Raw genomic sequence first — 22859 nt, 5'->3', positions numbered from 1 at the left:
CCGAGCTGGAGCGGCCTGCTTTCTTCATGTGTCCTCAGCAGCACCCAGAGAGCCGCAGCGAGTGGCAGTCACCTCAGATGGGTGCTTCAGTTGGAACAACAGTCTTTGAAACATGGCTTTCACAGAACATTGAGGACCAGCAGGGAGAACAAGTTCGCAGGGAAAAATGCCAATGTATAAGGCCACGTTTGGTCCTGAGGTCAGCAGCCAAAAAAAATTAAAAGTTTGACTTCTCACAAATCAAGAAAACTTTCAGTTGTTACCAGTTTCATCCCTTTTTGCAGTGTTTTCCCTTTGTTTTACATTTGATCAAAGATGACAGTCCCCCTCTGCCACCTGCACAAGTTGGTTTTGAGTCATTTTGCTTGCTTAGGGAATAGGATATAAAATACCTTTCATGTTTGCTTACTGCGTGCCTAATGCCCAGGCGGCTGGCACTGAGGAAGAAGCAGAGTTCACAGTGAATACAGGACAGGGGTGTGCAGCGCTGAAGTGTGTTTCTGCAGCCTCATTCAAACCTTGCCCTCACCCGCTGAACCCCGTCACTTAAGAGCTGGACCTCACCCAGCCTCTTCAGATGGAGGCAGCCAACCATAAAACCCAGTTTTATGATTCTGGGAAGTCATAAAACTCCTGCAGGAGTGCCACTCCCAACACACACACACACACACAAACACACATACGTGTGCACATGGCAAACACATGCACACCCACACAGACATCCATGTGCACCACACTGCCTCCCATTCACCCATTTTAATGGGCTCCTCCTCCATCCAGATTATGCCTACTCTTTGTCCTCCACTGGATTTGAAATTACTTGGATGTTTGAGCTGCTTTTCCTAGACTTCTATGTGTCTCAATTTAGAGCCATCACAAAGAAGGCAAAGGGCCTGTGGGACTGACAGGCCAGGTTAGTTGCCACCAGCAGCCAGTTTAAGGAACAGGCTGAATTCAGGTGGGGTGGACATTGAAAGAATCCACAAAACACAGTAAAAACTACAGCCCCCTCCCATAAATGATGGTCATTGACTCCTTTCTCAGGAAGAAAAATAGCAGAAGAAAAGAAAAACTAAATACCCAAACTAAAATAACTTCTTAAAACATCTTTAGAATCATTTTCACTTATTTTTCCTGTTGCCGTAACTTACCAGAAGCTTTCTGGACCCATGGCCTCTTCACCACAGAAAAAAATTACTCCTAATCTGGTTCTTCTTCTGGTCTGCTATAATTGATCTCAAAATACAGGACAAGGGAAATCCAAATAAAAAGGAGCCAAGGTTCAGAGAAAACAGCAAGGCAGTGGATACGCTTCCTACAGTGGCAGCCAAGATGCAATGCCCTAAATCCTTTCCTTGGTGTCTATGAAAAAAGAAGGAGATCACAAACTATTAGCCCTTGGCAGAGATCCATGGTGATAAAGGTAACAGAAAACATGAATCAATTAAACCTTGGAGTTAATTCTGTCCAACTTCCTATTTTAGCAGAGGAGAAAAATAAGATCTGGGGAATTGAACCAACTTGCGTAAGGTCACTAAGGCAGTTTGTGGCAAAGTTGGGGTTAGAATCTTGGTTTCCTAACTCCTCATCATGAACTCATGGAATCCCAGGGCTAGGAGGAACTTCCGGTCCAACCAGCTGGTTACCACCAGCTTTGTGCCTGAGCTTTGGAAATGAGATCGATCTCCCCCTCTTTTCAGGGTGGCCTGCCTGCCTTTGTATATCTCTGAATGTAAAAACATTTTTGCTCCATCCCAGTCCTACTTCGGCCTTTGGAGGCTACACACAGTTGTAGCTTGCTTTCCTAGGCCATGCCTTCAGAGTAGAACTCTTCAGTTTTTCACGCTTCTTGAGGCCCTTTTATAGCTGATCTCTGTGCTTTGGGCTTATGTCGTCCTTCTCTCAAATGCATTGCCCAAAACTGAATGCCAGGACTCCCAGAGTGGTTACGCTGGCCCAGAGAAGAGAGGAGCAGTTCAGCACTACGGAAGGAAATATCTTCCATGATGTAGCCGAAGATCGACTGAGTAGACAGACGAAGTCTACTTTCAACCGTAAGCTCTAGGTTCTTTTTACACTTTATACTCCGGTGTACTGGGTACTGTTGCACCCATGGAGTACTAGTGAAGTTAATTCGTGCAACCCAATTGAAGATAATTTACACTGAAGCTTTTAAAATGCTTTCCTATCTTATTCAGCCTTTCTTTCTCACCTGTGCTATAAAGTCCTTGGAGACCTTCATCTGTGCCGTCCTTCCAAATGTGTTTATCCTGGGTTAGGACAGAGCCGAGTCCCATGACTCAGCATGAGAAGCATCTCTCCAAGTTACTGCTGGTCATCAACTAGACCAGTCTTTGCTGAGTGTAGTCATTGAACCTGTTAAGGAACTGCCGTCATACTGACCTCTAGTCACATGCCTTTGGTGTGTACACAAGGATATTATCAGGAGAGACTGTGCCAAATGCCTTGAGAATACCCCACAGTAGCAGCATTTTCTTGACCGACCAGTTTATTGGCCCTGTCAAAAGAAACAATGAATTTGCTCTAAGGTGACTTATGCTTGTGAACTTAGACTTGAGCTTTGCCACTACCGCCCTGCTACTCCAGCCAATACTGATGAGTATGCCCATGCCCTGGATGCCCATGCCCTGGTTGTCAACGGTGCTACATAAAAGTGGTGGGAGAATTCTCTAAAAGAGCATTTCACCAATTTAAAGGAGGAGGTTATCCAAGATGGTGTGTGTGTCTTTGAGCCTTGTTACCCTTATATGTCTGAAACCTCAGTTCCTATTTTGACTTTGTTGACGTTGCAACCCCCAAGCCATTTCAGGTACGGTATACACATTGTGGGAGGGAAGGGGTGGCCACGCAGAAGACTCCTCCCCAAGAACTAGCAATAGAGACTGCAAGGGTGACACCCATGCCCCATCCAGTGGGTCTACAGAGCCACAGAAGACCAGTCTGGGCCAGAGCCACCATCCCTCCCCTGAGGTTTAGGAACTGAGGGGCTCCCTTCCATCCCAGTTGGGGGTTCCCAGCTATAACAATACTCCCTCTGACCTTCATCCAGATAATCACAGGAGTAGCTGTCTCTGGTTTCTCACCTCATCCAGATGAAACTGACATTTACTTTTCTTTTTCAATGAGTTAAGCAAACAGCTATTCCTGTATGCTTGTACGCATAAATTTATTTTTCTTAAGTTTTTACTTAAACTCCAGTTAGTTAAAATACAATGCAATAGTAGTGTCTGATATACAATCTAGTGATTCAATACTTCCATACAACACCCAGTGCTCATCGCAACCAGTGTACTCCTTAATCCCCATCACCTATTTTCACCTACCCCCCCCACCTCCCCTCTGGTAACCATCCCTTTGTTCTTTATAGTGAACAGTCTGTTTCTTGGTTTACCTCTCTTTCTTTTTTTTTTTCCTTTGTTCATTTGTTTTGTTTCTTAAATTCCACGTATGAGTGAAATCATATGGTATTTGTCTTTCTCTGACTGACATACTTCACTTAGCCTAATAGTCTCTAGTTCCAGCCATGTCATTGCAAATGGCAAGATTTCATTCTTTTTATGATCAAATACTATTCCACTGTGTGTGTGTGTAGATGGACACCCGGCTCTTTCCATAATCTGGCTATTGCAGATAATGCTGTTATAAACAGCAGGGTACATTTATCCCTTTGAATTAGTGTTTTTGTATTCTTTGGGTAAATACCAACTAGTACAATTGCTGGGTTGTAGGGTAGTTCTATTTTTAACTTTTTGAGGAACCTCCATACTGTTTTCCACAGTGGCTGCACCAGTTTACATTCCTATCAGTTTGTACAAGGATTCCGCTTTCCCCACATCCTCACTAATACCTGTTGTTGAGTTTAGCCATTCTGACAGGTGTGAGATGATATCTCATTGTAGTTTTGATTTGCATTTCCCTGATAATGAATGGTGTTGAGCATCTTTTCATGTGTCTGTTGGCCATGTGAACGTCTTCTTTGGAGAAATGCCTATTCATGTCTTCTGCCCATTTTAAATTAGATTATTTGTTTTTTAGGGGGCATTGAGTAGTATAAGTTCTTTATATATTTTGGATACTAACACTTTATCAGATATGTCACTGCAAATATCTTCTCCTAATCCATAGGTTGCCTTTTTTTGTTGATGTTTCCTTCGCTGGGCAGAAGCTTTTTTATTTTGATGAAGTCCCAATAGTTCATTTTTGCTTTTGTTTCCCTTGCCTCAGGAGACATATCTAGAAAGAAGTTGCTATGGTTGATGTCAAAGAGGTTACTGCCTGTGTTCTCCTCTAGGATTTTTGTGGTTTCAGGTCTCACATTTAGGTCTTTAACCCATTTTGAATTTTTTTTGTGTTTAGTGTAAGAAAGTGGTCCAGTTTCATTCTTTTGCATGTTGCTGTCCAGTTTTCCCAATATCATTTGTTGAACAGACTTTTTTCTATTGGATATTCTTTCCTGCTTTGTCTAGGTTAGTTGACCATATAGTTGTGGGTTCACTTCTGAGTTTTCTATTCTGATCCATTGATTTATGTATCCTTTTTTGTGCCATTACCATACTGATTTGATTACAACAGCTTTGTAATATAATTTGAAGACTGGAATTGTGATACCTCCAGTTTTGTTTTCTTTTTTAAGAATGCTTTGGCTACTCAAATTCTTTTGTAGTTCCACACAAATTTTAGGATTGTGAAACTAATATTTCTGATTAAGGTTTATTGGTGATAGAAAGAAGGAAAGGAAAGAAAATGAAAGAAAAGGAAAGGGAAGGGAAGGGAAGGGAAGGGAAGGGAAGGGAAGGGAAGGGAAGGGAAGGGAAGGGAAAGGAAAGGAAGAAAGGGAAATGGGAAAAGGGGAAGGGAATGGGTAAAGGGGAAAGGTGAAAGGGGAAGGGAAGGAAAGTGATGGGAAGAGAAGAGAAGGAGGAAGGAAGGAAACAAATAAAAAAAGAAAGAAAAAGGAAAGGAAAAAAGAAGAAAAGAAAAAGAAAAGAAAAAAGGGGGAGTTGTCCTGAAAGCTCTGGAAACCACTGAGGTCTCCAGGCTCAGCTTCCCCCAGAATTCAGCTGGATGTGCTTCCAATGAGCAGGCCTGCTCTTTCTTTCATGGGTTATGGGAGGACAGAAGAAGACAGGGAGTAGTCCAGTGCTGCTGCCCATGTATGGTCCAGCAAGAGGCTGGGCATGCCACTCCTGCAGGGAGAGGTCCTCAGACCTTCCCCCTCCTCAGACTTCCTTACCTACTCCTCTGAACTAAGCTTCAGTTGTTGCCTGCCTCTAGTTTAGCTCACAGGTCTCTGTAGGCCGATTTCTACCTCTCACCCCATCTCCACTGACCCTAGCAGGAAGGATTTGCTCTCAGGGCTGTCTGGAGGGATTTTATTATTTTATGTTGTTAACGGACCCCTCACAGCAACAGCATAAAACATTCCAATCAAGCAAAAGACAAAAATTTATGGAGCCTATGATCCTTCCTTAGATCAACTGATGTGCCACTTGTCAATTTGAATTTCAGAGAAAAATACTTCTCTCCCTAAATAACCTCTGTGTTTGCAAAGCCACAAATCTTCCTGATCAAAATTCCATTTAAAATCATTACAATAGGTCAGTAATCTCTGCCTTCAACAAAGAGGGGCTCCATTCCATTTTTCTCAGCAGCTTATTGTGTAAGTATTATTTTTGCCATCATTCTTCAATGGGTGGGATCTCCAGTGGGCAGAGACAGTGAAAAATGAGCCCCAAGGTGTTACCACTCTTAAGAGTAGCAGCTTAACAAGTAGTCCCTTAACAAGTACTTAGGAGGACTGAAGTCATTTTCAGAGGCAGCTAGTAGTGAAGGTTCCTCTGTAGAGAGTTATTCAAAAAAACACTGACATATTTCATAACTATATGACTCTCATGTACTCAAGGAGACAAAATATAATGCCAATGTGTTGAATCCAGTTGAATCCAGTTCTGTCAATTTTCTCTATATTCCAGCAAATTACATCTGATGTTGGGCTGCAAATAACACAATATATGTGGTGGACTTTGCAAAGCAAGAGAACATACAATACTTAATCCGACCATATGGTAAGCATGGAAGTTGACTCTTCTTAACTGTTTAAAGAACCAACTCCAGGAATGTGAGGGATTTAGTCAAGACTTCCAGGTTAATCAGCAGAAAGGTCAGCACTAGAATTCAGGTTTCTTTAGCCCAAGACATAGACTTTTCAGGAGAGCGATAATAAAGGAAGACGGAAGAACTATGGAGTTGGATCTATGAAGCTCTCCTTCCTACAAGTTATGTGGCCTTGGGCTGTCATCCAAGCAGTCTGAGTGCTAGTCTTCTTGTCTATAATATAAAAGGGTTGCAGACTCTCAGGATGGAGGTGAGAACTGGAAATGATGCATGTAGTGTGCTTGGCAGGGATTAGCTGTTACCGTAACACCACCGTGTTTCCACTTAACCTTGGTCTTCCTCACTGTGCAAATGTTTTCCAAAGCACATCCCACAAAACCCATGTGCCAGAAAATGTTCTCTGAAAGAGGGTCTCATCGGTTAAGTATGTTTGGGGATCTCGTCCACTTTATCTCCCTCTTTGAAATTAACATTTTAGGAGCTCCACTGGGGTTTAATCTCCATGAGGGCAGGAAACATACCTGTCTTGCTTTGCACTATCTTCCCAGGACCTAATACAAATCCTGATACATGGTAAGCACTCGATAAAAGTGGTTAATGAGTGAAGAAGTGAATGAATGGCAGCATAAGAAGTCCTGCTTCAGGAAAAAAGAAAAACAAAAAACCCTATATAACTTTATGGAACCCAGCCTTTCCAAAGCTTGTATCAGAGTCCATTTTCCTCGGAATACTTGTAAACTGCCTCCCTGAGGAATACTATTCTAGAGGAGTTAGTGGATTCTCAGCCCCTCTCTGGCTATGATTGGTCTGCTGCCCGAGAGATGAGGTTAGATAGAACCCAACAGGTTCTCCATTCTAACCATTGTGAATTTTGTAGATAGCCCAACTGGCCTTACCCACACCTAAAGGTATAGCTGACTGCCTTTCTCCATACACCAATTAACTGAGAAAATGCAAATACTAATTTCACTGTTAGTCTATGAGAAAAAATAATTAAGAAAGTCAGCACAATGCAAATCTGCAATGTATTCCAAGAAGACATAAGAACTTTTTCTTAGAGGTACTAATAAATGAACCAAGTCCCAACTCGCACCATTAGAATGATGTCAAGTCTTAATATTTAAATTTCTCCCTAGGAAGGGGGGAAAAAAGTATGTCATTTCTACAATCACAAAGACATTCCAAATGAGGTCATTTTATTTGCACAGAAGTCTTTGTAAACGCGACCCTTGCCAAGGGAAAGCTCTCAGCAGTCATGGGGGCAGGGTGTTGATCCCCAGGATTCACAGCCTTGACTCCCCCTCACGGATACCATACAGCATGACTGAACAACACATGCAAGCTCGAAGCTGCTAGCTGAAGGGGAAAGAGTTTTTTTCTCTTATAGGTCACTAACCATCTTAGTCAGCTCAGGATGCCTCAACAAAATACCACAAACTGGGTGGCTTAAAAACAGAAGTTCCAGTGAAGGTGCTGGCCGATTCAGCTTCTCATGAGAGCTCTCTTCCTGGCTTGCTGAGGCCCACCCTCTTGTTTTGTCTTCACATGGTAGAAAGAGCTTGGTGATTCTTTCTCTCTCTCTCTTTTTTTTTTAAGACTTTATTTATTTATTTGAGAAACAGCGAGGGAGAGAACACAAGCCAGGGGAAGGGACAGAGGGAGAGGGAGAGGCAGACTTCCAGCTGAGCAGGAAGCCAACGCAGAGCTTGATCCCAGGACCCCAGAATCGTGACCCGAGCCAAAGGCAGATGCTTAACTGACTGAGCCAGCAGGTGCCCCCATTCTTCCTCTTCCTGTAAGGGAGCCCATCCTATTGGATTAGGGTCCCACCCTCATGAAACTCATCTTACTTTTATCATCCCCTTACAGGCCTTACCTCTAAATATAGTCACAGTGGAGTTAGGGCTTCAGCATATGAATTTGGAGGAGACATAAACATTCAGTCCAGAACACTAACCTTGTGCTGAGCAGAGCCACCATGCCAATTGTCTTGCAGTTGCGAGAAAGTCTGAAGTTGAATGGACTTGACATAGACTAGCTTTAGGTAGTATGCAGCTGAGCCCAGCAGTAAGGAGTCAGGCGGACATTTCACATCACTAGCCCACACCTGACACACCTGGTCCCTAGGGCTGCATTAAACTTGAGAAAAAAAAAAACAGAAATAAAAAATGCACCCCAGACAATCTCAGTGTCTATCAACAAACAAAATGTGGTCTAAAAATACAATGGAATATTACTCAGCCTTAAAAAGGAAGGAAATTCTGACACATGTTGCAAATGAATGAACCTTGAGGACAATATGCTCAGTGAACAAAGCCGGTCATAAAAGACAAATACTGTATGATTCCACTTATATGAGGTACCTAGAGTAATACAATTCCTAGAGATGGAGAGTAGAATAGTAGTTACCAGGGGCTTAAGGAAGGGGTGAGTGGGGAGGTATTGTTTAATCGGCACAAAGTTTCAGTTTTGCAAGAGAAAGTTCTAGATATAGACAGTGGTGATGGTTGCACAACAGTGTGAATATACTGAGCACTACTGAACTGTACGCTTGAAAATGATGAAAATGATAAATTTTCTGTCATGTGTATTTTATATTACTCTTTGAAAATAGCACCAGCTATTATTAAAACAAACAAACAAACAAACTTCTTTGAAGAAGCTGTGGACAGCTTTATACAGTCTCCTCAGCATTCCAAAGTGAGTTCCTTTCCCATCCCGCCGCCCAAGCAAGGATAATCATTATAAATGCTGTCTCTACTCACCAAACCTAGAACTGCTGGAACTTTGGAGAAGTAGGGATATTTCTAAAATGGTGGCTTCTGTTTAAGCCTGGAATTAACTCTACTGCACGGTAAGGCCTGTGCTGAGGCAGCTGGGTTGTGGAAAGCTCTTTGGCATTTCATAACTCACCCTTTACATTCAACAGCACTCGGCATTGGCTCTAGCTGTAAAAGCATCACCCCTTGGCAGAGCTTTGTGAGGACTGGCATCCTTTCACAATTCTTGCTCTACAAAATGTTTTTTTAAAACACCTCTGCCCATAAAGGCAATACAAACAAGTTGCTTGTGAGTCATAAAACTATAGAACACACACTAAGTCCATGTAATAATCTTTATGTAACTTGCTCCTTAGTCATTGTCTAGCGCATTAGGTAAATAGGCAGCATGTATTTCTTTGAAAATAAAGGCCTCTATAAAAACAACCATTGTAAACACACTGAGCAATAAAGAGTTCCACAACAAGTTTAACCAAAAGGAACTTTTAAAAGATAAAAATAGATTTGTTTTGAAGTCATTTGAGGTGAAATATCAAACAGGATTTCCCCCAAGTCAACTCTGGGCATTAACTGCTTTTAAAATTACATCGGAAAAAAGTCACGATGGCCTATGTGAGCAGTAGGGACAAATGCAGAAGTGTCTCTGCGGAGGTCGATTTTGCACAGGAAAAACAGCAATAAGACCCAACGGGTAGAACACAGAGTTCAACCATTTGGCTCCCTTTCCTAAGCTTGACCTTGGCCATCCTTGCCTCATGTCCACCCAATGAGTGCTGTCTCCAGCACTGCCCTGCAGAGAAAGACGCTCCCAAGAAGGGCATGTGTTCTCAGCACTGTACACAGTAAGAAAGTTAGGAACGTTTTACTGCTTGCAAGGGATGGGGACAGAAGTTAATGTTGCTTCATACCTAACCTAACCTGATTTATTCAAAGTTATTTTCCTCACAAATAAAATGGAGAGAGTTGAACCTCACAGAGTAAAGTAGGATTCTATTAGAAAGGTCCAAGAATAATTTGGGAGAAATGGGCATCATCACCTACATAATACACACACATGCACACTCACACATACACACACTCACACACTCGGACACACTCACATATGCTTACATCCATACGCACACACTCACCTTCACTCTCAGATGTTCAGCAAAGGGTTGAGAGTTCAAGACTCAGGCATGGGCCCTCTTGCCCGCAGAGCCCAAGGCAGACCTTAACTGACCATGACACCTCTCCGCCCCTCCCAGCCCTCCAGGCAGCAAAGTCTTCCATCCAGTTGGCTCTTAAACTGGAACCTGTGTGATCCTCTGATATAAATTTCTTCACTCTTGAATCCAGAAATCTTAAAAGAGCAAATCAAGCACAAATGGAATTTCATATCAATGGACTATTAATCATTTTTTGCCTATTTGTGTAAAGGGGAAAAGATATATTACTGTGTAGGGTAGGTTGTAAAGTTACTTAAATGTCAACCTGATTTTTTTTCTATGGCTTATTATTTAATGATGGCATCACCTTGAAATGTCTCCAAAAGTGTACATGAGAGGATAATGTTCTACTAGGGGCTCTGATCTGGGATATGGACTTTTATGTGTCAATCAGATGTTGTGTCCCTTGTCCGTAGAGTTTGTTGAGCTGCACGGACATACCATGTGAATCCTGAATACACAGAGACGAAATGGAATGACTAATACTCCAGGGGTCTGCTCAGTTTCCTAAATCTCTCCTCCCTTCAAAAAGAAAGGAAACCATTTTATTTCTATTTTATTAAGTTTATTGAATAGAATTAATTTAATTCTGTTGAATTAAGCTCAAAAATTTGAGCAGCAATCCTTCCTTTTCCTGACTGTGTGTGGGGGAGTGGGGAGGGAGTGGATGAGCATACATGTGGGTTTCAAGGAAAGAGAAGGGAGGACAGGAATTTTCTGGCTGTGTCAGTTTCACAGAAATAAAAATACAGGCATATGTGTTCGGCCTCCACCACCAGCTTCTTCAAGCCTCAGGGGCTACGTGGTCCTTCTGTCCAGTAAGTCATGGCTTCAAACAAATGGTTAGCAAGGCTAAGGGCCTGGGTAAGACAATGACTCATGTGAGGAAATCAGAACTTTCCAATGAAGCATTTTGTACCAAGCAGTTTAAGAAACATGACCTATAAGTCCTTTTTCCACTGTGTCCCAGAACCAGGACCTACCCCAACGTTATCCTTTATGTGTGACAGAGTGCTGGGATGTCTTGCTCCTCTTGCCAGTCCATCACCAGGAACAGAAAGGGTAGATGCCAAGAGAAGAGGCGCAGTGACTCCTAGGCACATATGCAAAGTTAGGTGGACCAGAGATAAGAGGGATAGTGTGACCTCAAGAGGGAAGGGTAGGCTCTCTATTCCTACAGTGGGCTCCCAACTCCTCCCCTCTCACTTCAAAGAGGCGGCCAAGATGACCCTACTATCTGCAGTGGCCACCAGTCACATCCGTGGCTTGCTGATGTCACTGCTAGCCTTGCACGTGAGTAAACAGACCCCACACTTCAGTGAATACAACATTAAGAGACGTATATATTAAATGTAGCTTAAAGTATACTAGTTGCAAGTCAAACGCAGGAGGAATTGATAAAATATACCAGGGTGTTGGGTTTCACAACACACATTACTGTTGGCCCCGGATCCTTCTAACCTTCCTCTTTGGGCAAACTCTAGTCTCCACTCATCTTTCAAGACTGGGCTGGCTCAGGAGTGACCCTCTCCGTGAATCCTTCCCAAAGAACCCTCCTCACCTGGGCTTTTCCCCAGAACTCTGCTTTTACAGTACTGATCACACGGCACTGTGCTTGGCCAATCAGCTTGCTTGCCTGGAATTTGGAATTCCGTGAAAGAGGGAAGAGTCTTTAATCTTTCGGTCCACAGTTCAGCGCCTGGTACTAGAGACCCTAGGGAAATGACGCTGAACATACAGCTGACTCGATCCATCAATAAGTGTTTGCTGAGTATCTGTCTTCAGACCACAAACTGAAGAGATCCCTGTGGGACATGAAGACTAAGGAGAAGACACGATTTCTTTCCCGGAAGAGCTCATATTTTTTGTTAGAAAAGATGCACTTGGGTGGCAAAGTGTATACTATAGACAAGTCTCTAAAGTAACCAGAGGACGTGGATGGGAATTTGACTAGTAAGGGAAGCTGCATGGAAGAGAGGCAAAGGTCTTGGACACAGGGACTGAGAGGAAAAGAGACAAGGAAGGGAACACATGAACTGAGAGACTGATGAACACTAGGGTTGTGAACATAGCCATTGAGCAGTCAGTCCTGTGTTAAAACACTTGCTGCCCCATTCACTAATCACGTGATCTTGACGCTCTCTGCCTCAGCTTTCCCTGTAAAACCATGGAACCTCAAATGGTTTTTGTGGAGAGTAAATGGGATAACGCATGGGCGGCCCTTAGCAGATGCAGAGCAAAAGGGCCCCTCGATATTAGCTATTAGCATGTACAAGTGGGAAGGGGCCCAGCTCGCTTACAAGATAGAGACAAGAGCTGTGAGCAGGTTGACATCCACCAAGAAGAGGGCAAACCTTATTTGAGAGAAATATAGCAGGCATGCATTATAAGGACTTGGAAAACTGGCAAACGGATTTGAACATCATGTGGGAAAAAACAGGAAGCCCCCAGAAGTATTCTCCCAGCCCCATGAGAATACAGACTGAGCCCCAGTCCTGATCCTGAGTCTCCTCACCTCATTCTCCCAGAGCTGAACGTGGGCCTGCCCAGCATAGCAGCTACCTAATAGGTGGTGCTTTGATTAGTGTGTGGGGTTTTGTTTTGTTTCATTCCATTAATAAGGAGTGCCTAAAATAGGCTAAAACAATAAAATCTCTTCTCATCTCTAAGTTTGTCTTTAACCTCAACTCAAGTAACATGAACCTGTGCTCCTCAATTTTCACAACTTCACAATATAGATGAAGCCAGTACCACCCGGTCCTGGGAGGATGAGTATCCATCCAACATACTGGAAACCTTGGGTTCAATGGCCCTAGAAGGGCTGAACCTCTCCACATCTTGCGGTCCTTAAGGTCTACGCCATTCTGGATGTTCCTTCTTTCCATTTTCATGTATCTGACTGTCCTTTACAGAGGAATGGTTTTCTCTCCAAACACCATTGCACATACAGCTGTTTTCTTCCTCTCTGTTTCTCATCATATTTCTCATTTGTTCCAAGTTTCCATGCTTCTTTCAAATCATGGAAACTAAGATACAGTCTGTCACAGACTCCCAAAAGGTTTGGTTTAAGTTCCACCAACACTGCTTGTAGGCTGGAGCCAGTTCATGCCTACTCACTAGAGCCAATTGTGAAATTTTCAAGAATCTAGGAACTGGTTGTGAAACAACTGGTAATTTGAAATCATCCACAGTAGAAGTATTTACACCACGGAAATCAGCATACACTATAAATCATGGCTTGATTTATTGTTTTATTGTCTAGACTTAAGAAAGTGATAAGAGAAAATGTGAATACTGCAGATTGAACTTTAAAATGTGTCTTGTCTGTAGGCATTATATTGTGAACAGCACAAAATAATTGAGAAAACATTCCTCCAATGTTTGAAAACTCCTGTTTGATTCAACAAAGAAGTTGCTCATATCATGTCTTCATTGTTTCATTTTCATCTCACTTATGAATGGTAAACAAAATGTCAACTAACATGTATATGGGAACCACATTCTCAGAGCTAGCCCTGCATCCACCACCACTACCCACAAAACAGAATACCCTGGGGAGAGATGGCATTTATTAATTTCAGTTCCATGGGAATCAAGCTGGTCAGCCCTCTTCAGCCTGCATGCTGAGATAGCTGACCCCTCCCCTAGTTGCAGACTCTATTCTGGTCATATAATCCATCCTTCAACCCGGCACTTCAAAAAGCAAAAAGGGCCCCTGAAGATAGCCATTTGTGGGTACTACCTACTTTTGCCTTCTTTGCTCACAGGCTTCGGAATTTGAGAATTTCCCAACAGTGAGATGCCTCAGAGATTGTGAAATAAATAGGAGCACATCTTAAGCAAGTCATATACAAATGATGGGAAAGGAAATAACATCCCCTTAGGCTGGACATTAATAAGTATTTAGGATAAACTCTAAAGAAAACTAGACTTGGCCGCATTTTTCCACAGATTCTGTTTTGCACTTTTAGAAAATTTACACCTGGGTACAAAATTGTTTTTGCAAACTAATTGCACCTATAGTTGGCTAATTGGAGGGGCAAGGATCCAGCTGTGCTTGCAATTAGATAATTGCTGTTGCAATTCCTTGACTAAGAACAATGATCATTTTTAGATAGCACCTACAGGTTTTCAAATAGTTTATAGGCATCATGTAGTTATTCTTCCCAATAACCTTACACACCATACGCCTTTTATGATGGTGAATCGAGCAGAGAGATCATGGGGCCAAAGCAGAAGAGAGAAACCTTGCAACCCCAAACACACAAATAGTACCGTATCACTTGTGTGTTTAAAACCAGCAAAAGTCCCTGGGATCTGCTAGATAAAAATCCAAATTCTTTAATAAGATATACAGGCTTTTCTTCACTGGACTCCATCTATTCCCTGTGCCATTCCTATGCTTTCTCACCTTCCTAAAAGCACCCTGGGCTCTAGCCACACAGCTCTGTACCATTCCCTGTGCACAACATATTCAAAGGGACCACCACATATTTGCAAGTGATATTCTGCCAGATGCCCTTCTTCATTCTCTCTCAGAAAACATCCACTTAAATGAGCTCAGCTGTCACCACTCTTGAGTAGCCTTCCCTCAATGCTGCCACGTAAAGTTGGTCAGTACAACTCTGCGCTCCAAGGCAAAATTGTTTCCTGTATGATATTATAACTGAGTTATTCCTTGTGTGTTTATCTTTGCAATTAGACGTTATTAAGAGCTTGTCCAGGATAGGAATGGTTTCTCTTTCATCTTCATATCTTCCTCCGCCCCTGGGAACCAGGTACATGCTCAACAATGCCGGGATGAAAAAATGTAGTTGGCCTGGCTAAGGAAGGCTGTGGGCAGTTAGTTCTGGTCTCGGATGAAGGGGCTGGAGCAGCTGAAAAGGAAATCTCAGGACTCATGGTGGAAAAGGATGGGGTCTGATGAAGGTGTGGGAGGGACCTCAGGCTAACTTAACACAGCACTGTTGCACAGGCTCAGAGGGTGAGCCAACTGAGAGAAAGCCTCCCTCTGTGAGAGAGAGGAGGAGCTTTCTCTCCACTGTATGGGTAAAGTAAGGTGCAATTTCACATCCTGGAGAGCCTCCTTATGCCACCTATTTTATCTCTACCTTTGATGGCAAAATAACTGCCAACTAAGACGAGATTTCTTTCTTTCTTTTTTTTTTTTGTAACTAAGGAAAGGGTTTTATTTTTTTTCAGATCTTATTGTTATTTGTTTTATTTTTTTATAATAATTTTTTATTATGTTATCTTAGTCACCATACAGTACATCCCTAGTTTTTGATGTAATGATCCATGATTCATTACTTGTGTATAGCACCCAGTGCACCATTCAACATGTGACCTCCTTAATCCCATCACCAGCCTATCCCAATCCCCCACCCCCCTCCCTTCTGAAGCCCTCAGTTTGTTTCTCAGAGTCCATAGTCTCTCATGCTTCATTCCCCCTTCTGTTTACCCCCCCTTCATTCTTCCCTTCCTTCTCTTACTGATCTCCCTGCTATTCCTTATGTTCCATAAATGAGTGAAACCATATGATAATTGTCTGTCTCTGCTTGACTTATTTTGCTTTCATTATCTCCTCCAGTGCCGTCCATGTTGCAGCAAATGTTGAGAAATCATTCTTTTTGATGGCTGAGTAATATTCCATTGTATATATGGACCACATCTTCTTAATCCAGTCATCTGTTGAAGGGGATCTCGGCTCCTTCCACGATTTAGCTATTGCGGACAATGCTGCTATGAACACTGGGGTGCATATGGCCCTTCTCTTCACTATATCTGTATCTTTGGGGTAAATACCCAGTAGTGCAATTGCTGGATCATAGGGTAGCTCAATTTTTAACTATTTAAGGGACCTCCACACTGTTTTCCAAAGATGAGATTTCTATCCAAAAGTGGTTTGATATACTTACCCACAAACATCAGCTTGCATTTTGAAATTTTCTGCTCTGATTCAAAGTGCCACCACTGTTGGCCCAATTGCCCAAGCCATTGTCAACATCCCCAGGCATAAAGCCCAATCCACATCACTCCTGAATCCCTCCTTTGTCCATCATCTCCTCTTTGTTCCCATTGGCACTGCCTCAGTGCTGGTCTTCCTCATCGCTCACCTGGGTCACTACACCACCTCCAATTTATCTCTCTGGTACCATTCCCAGCTCCCTGAACTTTATCCAAAAGCTTCAGCTTGCTCCCCACCTCATACAATATAAAGTCCAACTCCCTAAAGACTCTATGACCTATCTTTGTCTAAATCTTCACTGTCCAATATGGTAGCCACTAGCTACCTGGGGCTATTTAAATTTAAATTTGAACTAAACAACATTACATGAAAACAAAAATTCTCAGTAGCACTAGCTACAATTTAAGAGCTCAAGAGCCACCTATGGCTTGTAGCTACTATATTAGACAGTGCAGTTCTAGAAATTCTGTCACCACAGGAAATTCTACTGGACTCTCAGCTTGACCTATACCTAGAGAGAGAGAGAGAGAATCAAGAAGCTATTCTAGGCTGTTCTTTGGTCACACCATCACCCAGAGAAGAGTTCCTGAGTGTCCCTTTTCTGGAGATGGAGGGCATGATCACAGCAGTTTTAGGACAAAACAGATTGGGACTGAGGAACTCCTAGGTGAAGTATCATTGTGCAGAGGGATCTGAGGGCTCTGGACCTACCCTGAAATGAAGTGCTACAACAGCAGGACTGCTCAACAAGTTACCTTCAGTAGCTGGGGTAAGGGAGGTGGTGACATGACTAACTTAGTTGTTCTCAACCCTTGCTACACTTTTAGGATGTTCAAGTTCCATCCCAGACCAACTGATACAGAACCCCAGAGGTGGAGCCCAGACAATGATACACTTCAGAGCTCTCTAGTGATTGAAGTGTGTACTTTGAGAACCACTGATTTGGCCCAACAAGATGTTACTCCTCTTTGGTCTTCTTTTCCCTTCCATCTTCCTCCACAGGTATACATTCATAATAAAATGGGTAGAAAATCAGAATTCCTTTATGCTAATTTGATATGAATTCTTCATCAAGTATATTGATATAAAATTGGTGCTGTTGATTATTATTAAATTACTCATAGAAACATCTTGACATTTTTACAGCAATTTTCTCCTGAAAGTCACTGGAACTCCAAATGAAGAGGGCTTAGCACAGACCTATCCCTGCCCCAACTCCTGAAACCACTCTCCAGCCATTGAATTTCAACTTGTTTTATTTGTAGCCCATTGTGTATATTTGATATGCAGCTTATACACATGATTGATTCTATTACCAAAATTTACCTGCAAGCATTTGTCAGTATTTACTCATACTTAAAAAGCAAACAATAAGCAATTTGCTTTCTGTCAACTTACAAAATCTATTTTAAGAATAACTGAATCATTTTAAGCATCAAAAAGAAAACTGCCTTGTACCACAATATTGAGTTGACCAGCATTAAGTTGAGGAGTCATAGAATTTCGGAGCTTGAAGGGACCTTGAAAATCATAAGCCAATAGCCTCATTTTACAGGTGAAGCCCCAACACTGACGGGCTTGCCCAAAGCTAGCTGATTAATGCCAGAGCTGAGAGGAGGCCATGGTTTCCTCCCCCGCAGTCCCTAGTCACTGGAAGCTACAGTGAAGGAGAATAGGAAAATAAGTGTTTGCATTCTTCTCTCAATAATTTATTTTTAAGATTAAAATTATAAAGCTTTGTACTGAGCCAAATACCCTCTTGCCCGGGTCCTTCAAATTCAAGTGACAATTACCACCATTTAAGACAAACTTGTATACATGTGTGATTTCCTTTCAAACTAATCAATGCTCCCAGGCTTTGGCCTCAGTAGACCTTCATTACCCCTTGCTCAAGCAGCTCAGCTCAGTTCAGGTTGATGACAGGTGACCCTTTCCTATGTGTCAGGAAGATGAGTGAGCACTTTACTTGCACGACCTCATTTCATCCTCACCGTAATCCCACAGACCGCTACCATTATTACTTCCATTTTGCAGATTAGGAAACGGAGGTTAACAAATATCATTTCAATGTGCCCAAGGCCACCCCACCTGTAAGAGGCAAAGCTGATATTCAAACCTTGACCTGCCTAATTTGAGCTCTGAACCACCAAAGTGTACTGCCAAAGAGTCAATCCTAGAATATTAACCTCCAGTCCTGTTCAGGACTCTACTCCACCATATAGGTCTGCAAAACTTTCTTAAAATACTTCCATGTAGAATTCACAAGTCCCTTTCACCCACATTTGGGACGCCCAGCTTCTTGCTAGACGATTTCTGGTAATGACACACCATGAGCCTGTTTCATGTCTTATAAAACTTTTAAGTGATCAGTTTCCATCATCACCCAAAGAAGAACTCACTGCCCTGATTCAGAGCTGGCTTCCCTAGGTAGTCGATTAGTTGGGATGTCAAAACGTCTACCCAGCCAAATGTCATCCACATACGGAGACCTCTTCCTGCTGAGACTAATTGATCCTCATAATGACCAGGGATTTCACAGAAATAACCCTTGTTAGCTAAACTGTGGGGCCTACAAAGCAAAATAAGGCTCCAGTGTATGCCCTCCAGGAACTTATCTCAACAATTAATTTGAGGAAGTTTCCTTCTCTCCCTTCACTGTCCCTTATGCTCAACTTTAAATATAATCACCAGCACCCAGTAGTTGTATTTTGACAGAACTGGTTTAGCACATTGTCCAGAAGCATGAAGGTTATTCTTTTTAATCATTACATGGTTGTTCTTAACATTAGACAGATATTGCACTGAACACTTTCATTAACACAAGGAAACAAGATCCTTCAACAGCAGATCAACAGTCTTGCTAAATATAGTTCCTTTATAGCTATGGGAACCCTCTCCCCTTAGAACCCCTTGGCAATTAAATAAGATGTTGTGCCTCTAACAATGTTCCCAAATGACTTTGTATTTCAGGTCATAAAAATGCAAAGTAAATCACTCTCTAGGGATCTTGCCAGGCTATTTTTAAGTAGACCAATTCCCATAACACTGTTCATTCATTCATTCATTCATTCATTCCATAACTTTTGTTGAATTAGTCCCATGTTCTAGGTACTGAGGACACACACACACATATACACACATACCCATACACACGCACATACACACACACATTCTCACACAAACACAAAGTGCTCCTATTTATTTTTAAAAGGTCTAGTAAGGAAAACAGACAAATACCTAACAGTACGGTGTAATAAGCATATAATGTAAGCACAGTTCTTGCAGGAGCACAAAGGAGAGACACTGAATCCAAACCAGGAGAGTGGAGGAATATCTGAGTCTTATACAAAGAAGGAAAAGCTAACACAAAATAGAAAATTCACCTAAAATTAGTTGGGTGGATGAATGGGTGAATGAGTGAAGGACTGGATGAATCTAGAGAGGGGTGATATGATAGGCAAATGACATCGGTAAGTATAACAGGGTTAGCCCAATGTGCTGTGGCTGTGGGGGAGCCCACATCTCAGCTCTAAATGTGGAACAGAAGTTGCCAAACAGAAAAAGGACTTTCTGGGCTGCAGGAAATGCCTGCTCAGCAGAACCCAGGAGAGCTTAGCATGTTTGGGAAGCATTTCATTTGTCTAAAGCAGGGAATAGGTTGGGGAGAAGAGTCAAGTGTGAGGGCCTGACATGTACTTAAGGTCACAGAACATGGACAGCCAGCAGAGGAATTTGGCTTTTGTCCTGGAGATGATAGGGACCATGGAAAAATGGCCAAGTTGATGGTTTGTGCTTCAGAAAGATGGCTGTGATAATGATTTGGCAGGTGGCCTGGAGAAGTGACTAGCATTCTGAATCTACTGCAATAATTTCAAGGGAAATTATGAGTATCTGAAGTAGGACTGCTGAATTGGACAAAGGGAGACTAGGGTGAATTTTTAAATTATATATACATATTTTCAAGCACCTAGAGTGAGCAAGCAGGTGACCAAACAGACCAAGCACAGATGCTGCTGTGATCACTCCTAGAGCAGAGCCTTGACCAGAAGGCACCAAAGGGCAGGCTTCCAGCTGTACTGCCCCCATCTTTGCTCCCAAGTCACCAATTGTAAAAATGGACACCATTTCTTGAACACCTACATCTTGCCATATGCTAGACTAAACATTTTATACACATCACCCAACCCAACACTGCTTAAAACTCTTAAGTGCATATTAATCCTCCCTTCCAGAGATTAAGTAATTTGCCCAAGATATAGGATTTAAGTCCAAGTTTAGAGTGACTCCAAAGCCGTTGTTTAACCATCACAGTAGACTCTTTCCCCAAATGTTGTCTTCTTGGAGTCCTGTTTCTTCCTGTCTCCCAAACCAGTTACTCTCATGCAGCCTAGGTCAGTGCATAGAACAACAAAAGCCCCGATGCAGCCCACTGGCCATTCATCCACAGTTTTTTAGAGTGGAGTCTAAGTTACTGAAATCTACCCTCTCAAGGTTTCACATGGGACTGTCCAACCCCCACTTTTGGTCATGCAATCAAGTCCCAGGAACAGTGCAGCAGAAACTGATGCCAGATTCCTGATACAGATTGTCCCCTATTCCTCAATAGTAGAACTCCCAGTTCTTAGTCCCCTGTTTTCCTGAATAAAGACTATATTTCCCAGCCTCCTGTGTCTAGGTGTGGCCATTGTGAGTACATTCTAGTCAAAAAGGTTCAAGCAGAAGTGTTGCATCTTAAGAAATCTTGCGTACAAGGAAGAAAGCCAACCTTCATTGCCCCCTTCTTCCTTCCTCTGGATGGAATGAGGACAAGATGGCAGGAATTCCAGCATTCATGATAAACTGTGGAGCCTTGGAAGTGACAGCACAGAAACCTGGAAGAAGCCAGGGTCTCTGATGACTTAGTGAAACAGACATACTAACCCTGGACTTGCTATCATCCAACCTTTTTTGCAGTGTATCAAACATTTTGTGTTTGAGCCTCTGTTAATTTGAGTTTTCTAGAACTAATAAGTAATGCTATTCTTAATGAATACTGGCTACAATATTTTGGGGGAGCTATTGCCAGTTCCCGTATTTTCTCTAAATTAAACACATGTTACCTGCTTAGTGATTTGGGCTGACTCTCTCCAACGGGAAAGCTGCCTATGCATTAGGGGACATTTATGTTCCTCTCCATACTGCATTTTGATATATGAAGGGGGGAAATGACCAGAATGGAACACAGCACCTTCTGCAGCTGAATAAGTTAACTGTCCAATCCCAATCATTTGTGCTCTGATTTTTCATAGCCTATTTTAGGACGTTCATTCTGTATCATTAAATTCTAACCAAAACTCAACTAATCTTCTGGCCCATACAGTCCACAACCCTTAATGAGCCATGGTATCTGTTTCCTTAGAAGCAATAGTAACCTTCATATCTCAGATACTTTACCCCAAATGGCAAGCATCTGGTGGTAACCTAGAATCTTCTTTCATTCAATGCACTGATCTTATTGGTTAGCTTTTTCCTTTCTTCTGACTATTCCCAAAGCACATCTTTCAGACCAGAAGAGAGGTAGTGTTCTTAGAAGGCACTGGGTGAACAGAGCTCCACCTTGCCCTGCAAGTCCCCAGGCCGTGACTCAACCTATTCAGAAGTTGGCCTCTCTGACTACACTACACTGTCTCACTAATCCATGTATTTTTCCAACATACTACTTTATATAAACTAAGAGTTGTTCATTTTGTTAGTGCTCTTCAGCATTAATTGAGTGTCTACTGTGTGTTCTAAACTGTCCTAGGATCTTAGAAGACATGGAAGGAAAATACAAGTGATTCTTCTCTCAAAGACCCAGGCAATAGCCATGGGAGGTTTTCTTATGTAGAAAGTAAATAAATTTGGAGGCACCTGGGTGGCACAGTCAGTTAGGCGTCCAACTCTTTGTTTCGGCTCAAGTCATCATCTTGGGGTTGCGAGATCAAGCCCCATGTTGGGCTCTGAGCTGAGCTTGGAGTCTGCTTAAGAATCTCTCTCTCGGGGTGCCTGGGTGGCACAGCGGTTAAGCGTCTGCCTTCGGCTCAGGGCGTGATCCTGGCATTGTGGGATCGAACCCCACATCAGGCTCTTCCGCTATGAGCCTGCTTCTTCCTCTCCCACTCCCCCTGCTTGTGTTCCCTCTCTCTCTGGCTGTCTCTATCTCTGTCAACTAAATAAAAAATAAAAAATCTTTAAAAAAAAAAAAAAAGAATCTCTCTCTCCCTCTGCCCCTCCCATTCATGCTTTCTCTCTTTCTCTCAAATAAATAAATAAATCTTTTTTTTTAAAGCACATAATTTTCTATTTAAAATATGGATTTTTGCTGTGTATTAAATCAGAAATCAGGATCAGAAATTATAAATCTATTTAAATGTAAATTAATATATAATAAAAGCCTACAAATGTCCTTGTATATCAAAGGACCATATTCATTCATTGCGACAGAAAATACGGATATAAGGAAACATTTTAACAACGATGTTGAAAAAGCCCAGATTTACCATGAGCGGTGAATAAGACTCATGTAAAATTATAAAGTTTATATCAAATTTTACTTTCTCTGAAAGATTTCAAGACATTCCAGTGGTATAGTAAGTTGAAAGTCATACAGACTTAGAGTCGTATTTCAATTCTGTCATTTAATTGGCCAGCAACCCTGGTCAAGCCACTTACTTTCTTAACATTCTCATTGCGGGCATGGGGTTAGTAATGCTTACCTCCAGGTGCTTTTCTGAGCATGAAGGGAGACAG

Source organism: Ailuropoda melanoleuca, chromosome 5, assembly GCF_002007445.2.
Source record: "Ailuropoda melanoleuca isolate Jingjing chromosome 5, ASM200744v2, whole genome shotgun sequence".
Lineage (NCBI taxonomy): Eukaryota > Metazoa > Chordata > Mammalia > Carnivora > Ursidae > Ailuropoda > Ailuropoda melanoleuca.
The sequence above is the reverse complement of the archived record's forward strand: the minus strand, read 5'-3'. Positions refer to the sequence as shown.